The sequence below is a fragment of the Pan troglodytes genome, chromosome 7 (assembly GCF_028858775.2).
Source record: "Pan troglodytes isolate AG18354 chromosome 7, NHGRI_mPanTro3-v2.0_pri, whole genome shotgun sequence".
Lineage (NCBI taxonomy): Eukaryota > Metazoa > Chordata > Mammalia > Primates > Hominidae > Pan > Pan troglodytes.
The window spans coordinates 57,066,888-57,071,053 of record NC_072405.2 but is presented as its reverse complement, the minus strand read 5'-3'; the positions used below and the strand labels follow the sequence as shown (position 1 = coordinate 57,071,053).

Sequence of the window (4,166 nt, the reverse complement as noted above, 5' to 3'; positions counted from 1 at the left end):
TTTACTATGTCCATGTTATAGGCAAGAAATTAAGGTGCAGAGGGGTTGAATGCCTGATATGGTTTGCCTCTGTGTCCCCACCTAAATCTCATCTTGAACTGTACTCCCATAATTCCCATGTGTTGTGGGAGGGACCCGGTGGGAGATTATTTGAATCATGGGGGCAGTTTCCCGCATATTTTTCTCGTGGTAGTGAACAAGTCTCACGAGATGTGACAGTTTTATCGGGGGTTTCCGCTTTTGCATCTTCCTCATTTTCTCTTGCTGCTGCCATATAGGAAGTGCCTTTCACCTCCCAAAGTGATTCTGAGGCCTCCCCAGCCATGTGGAACTGTAAGTCCAATTAAACCTCTTTTTCTTCCCAGTCTCAGGTATGTCTTTATCAGCAGCGTGACAATGGACTAATACAATGCCTTACTCAAGATTGCAGAGCTAGTTCCAGTGTTGAAACCTGAGCAATCTCACACCAAATCCAGCTCAGGGAGATTTACTAACTTATCCAAGCAACTCTGGGTACAGTCATTATTTGATTCCACTATCACAGGCAGCTTTTTACTGTTGTGAAGTTCAACTGAGACACAGAGACCCAGAAGAGCATTCAAGAGACTGCTATAATCCAGAACATAGCACTTTAAGGCTTATCCACTGGGATCCTAGAACCTTTCAAATGCTCCACTCCATATCCCAGCTCTATTTCTGGACAGCAAGCCTGCCCTCCCCAAATGGAGCTTTCATCTCCTCCCTGGGCCTTGATCCCAATACACAGAGGGTCAGATGAGGTTCTGCAGACCAGAACATTACCTCACAGTGACTTCCAGGAGGCAGGTCTCTTCGCCCCACTAGGGAGGAGAGGCCCCACTGCCCCTGCACCTGCAGCCAGGCAAGGGGAGTTTTCTTCTTTTTAAAATCCCTCCTTGTTTCCATAAATCTCAGGCCTCTTAACCTTCCAAGCTCTGAATAAAGGTACAGTGTTTCTTCTCCACAAACAGCATACTGTGCCCCACTTCTATCAATGCAAGGGTCACCCAGTGCCCGTTGAAAACAGCCTTCCCATTGACAATGTTCACATTGCTTACTTTCCCTGTGGTTCTGAATCTTCTCTCCTTGTCCATTCAAAGTTCCAGTGAAGGTGCTGCATTGATAACAACTTTAGCCTCTCCAGTGTTCACAATGGAAGGCCAGGAGAGAGATTATCCACAGCCCCGGGGGAGTTCTGAAGATGGTGGGAATGGGGTGGACCCCCGGGGCCACCAGCCGTCAGTGAGCAGCCCTGCAGGTAGGCAGCTCTTGACACCACATGGATACTTTCAATGGCTCGCTTCTTTAGATGAAAATGAAAGAGGGTCACGGAGTGTTTTCTTCTCTAGCTCTGAAATGGTTCATTTTGCTTTCCTGCCCATGGCCAAAGAAGCGGCTGATGGTTTCAAATAATACTTAATACAAAGAAGGAGTAAGAGGAAGAAGAGAGTGGTTGGGGGGCAATTCTCATTGTTGGTTTCCATTTTTACGGGGTTTACTGAGCAGCCACACTGAACATGAGGTTTGATTTGCGAGACTGAGCTAACCTAGATATTTCATGAGGGATCGACTTTAGATTCTGTTATCGTTTTGTGCCCTTCGGTACACAGCTTTTCAAATGAATCAAAAATGGATTCAAAGAAAACTAATTTTCATTTTAAATCCCTGTGGTGAAATAGGTCATTTCATATGTTTTCCAAGTGTTGTTTATATTGTGTATGTCTGTATAACATCTAACACACCATGAAAACTAATTAAATGGTAAAATAATTAGAATATTTATACAATCATATAAGTACACAAACTGAAATTTTTCACTCCTTTTTTTGTCAGTTTGTATTAGGTAATTGCATTAGGCAATTTAGAATTTGTCTCATCAAATGAAACTTTGAAGAGTATATTCAAGTGAAAATAACAAAGCTCTTTGTGTTTTTAGCAGACTTAACCCGAATAATATTTGAAGTCCTACGGAAGTGCCATGTCAAAGGCATTACAGTAGCTCTGAAGAAAAAGTAAAATACCTTCTGAAACAACTCTGGGAAGAAGCTCACCACCCGGCCACGATACCCACTTCTTGCTGCCAAGAAGCTTCTAGCTACATGGTTTTTCCTTCCACCCCACAGTGCAGTGGAAACAAGACCCAAGCTCTTCTCAAGGAGTAAGCACAGGACAAGTTTCCTGCTAAGTGGTCCTAAGTCAACAAGGCCATCTGATAGGAATTTGAGGAGAAGTGAATTTTATAGGAATAGAGGAGAAAGGACTCTTTTTCCATGTAGGCTTCTCTTGGAGTGGGGAGATTAGGAAATCTCCATGATATAAAATGATCAAAGTTCGAATCATTGTCACCCTACCGGAAAGACTCCAATTTGACCTTAGTGCTTAATCCCTTTAGTTTTAAGTGTAGCTTAAAAGTATTTAAATAAAATACAGCTGCCCCCAAACTGTGAGACTGTGGGTGGGAAGGGACATGACTGTGTATTTGGAGACCTCAGGTATGTTGGGGGTCGGGGGCAGCCACCGGGACGGTTAGAAAACCCAAATGAGTCTTCTAACACTCATTTACCCAATTTAAAGAGAACATTTACCCAATTTAAAGAGAACATTTACCCAATTTAAAGAGAACATTTACCCAATTTAAAGAGAACATTTTGACAATGTTGTGCAAATTTTTTTGCTGCCCACTTTTAGAACCTATACTAGGACAATGTGGGTGGTATATCGGATTATGTACACGAAACATGTGAAGTAAATAGGGTTGTGCCATTTCTAAACATCCAAATACTGAGGTACAAAGAGATGGAATGAGTGTCTCATGATCCCACAGCTTATCGGTGTTAAAGTTTAAATGAAGGGGGGAAAAGGCAATAGATCTGAGAAACTTCTAGTTCATAGGTCTCACATGTCATTGGTAAAGCGTGTTTGAGCGGGGAAAAATGATGATGCTTTCAGTTGGATTCTTAATGAAAACTTGTTACATTCCTTTACTTTTCTCCAGAGACAGCCCAGGCGACAGTTTGCACTTCGCATTCCCTAGGGTATCCAGTCACTGAGTGTTCTCTGCCCTCTTTCAGGACACAGATGAAATCCATCTTCTGTCTTTCATGGGAGTGGTGGGAGGACACGGAGGTGGGGGCGGAATCAAGTTTAAATACTAAGAAAATGAAAACAGATGCGTGGAGAGAAGGCGATGCTGGTGGGAATGAAGGCCCGGAAGCCGTTCTCAGTCCTGGCTGCCTCTGCACGGCGCTCCTCCCCAAAACCCTCCTCCGGAGCCTCCGGGAAGGGCTGGCCTCCGCGGGCATCGCCAGCAGGGAACCGCTCCTCCCTCCGCGGAAAACCCTGCTCGGCAGTCCCAGCATGCCTTTTTCAATACACTGTTTGCAATTAATTGGGAGAACCAGAGCTGGGAGAATTAGGAGAGAGACCAGTCCCTGAAACACGTGAGGAGAAAAGTGGAGGGCCTTGTCTGTTTGCAGGCACGGAGAACAGGTGCCAAGGGCAGCGGCTCCTTGGCTGGCCCGCGGGTCCAGGGGACGTGAGCAGACCAGGCCGGTGGCGGGTGGCCGGCCTGGGCGGGAGGCCGCTGTTTGCGGAGGGCCGGCCTGCCAGCCCCCGGACGCCAAGGTGGACTCGGCGGCCTGGCGGGGCTCAAGACCAGCTATCCATCACTAGCCGCCTAGCGGCTAGCACGCCAGAGCAGGAGCCGCCCCGCCCACCTGGCCCCGCCCAGCCGCTGGCCAGAGCTCGGGCGCGCGGGCTGACGTCAGCACCCCGCCCCCGCCCGAGTCAGACACCCGGGTCCGCTCCGCCTGAGACTGAAGGGCGCCGGGTGTCTGCGGGGGCGGGGGAAGCTTGGGGCTTCACCAGGGGGCCAGCTGCCTGGGGGTCTCTCTCTCTCTCCACCAGTTCTCCTGGTCCTGGAGGGAGCCATCCTCCGCATAAGATACCTTCCTGAACCGCGATGTTGCTGCCTGCAGGATACAACCCAGGCTTTTTATAGCACTCCTCACACAACTGCCTCTGGACCTACTTTTACAAGAGGAGGTGGGGTACTGAGAGGAGGTAACTGTTCCTTGTGGCACAGGAGGAATTTGGCCGGGAGGCTGCTCGTCATGTTACTGGAACTGTGTGGGCTGGGCCGGATGAGC

The 4,166-nt window shown here is 48.0% G+C and overlaps 1 long non-coding RNA gene across 1 annotated transcript; it reads left to right on the top strand.

Moving 5' to 3' along the window:
* The first annotated feature begins 250 nt into the window (after positions 1-250).
* Positions 251-2,459, top strand: LOC129135848 (uncharacterized). The gene is made up of 3 exons (XR_008536963.2): positions 251-333; positions 1,119-1,276; positions 1,955-2,459. It is a non-coding gene; the product is annotated as an uncharacterized LOC129135848 (long non-coding RNA).
* Positions 2,460-4,166: the final 1,707 nt, after the last annotated feature.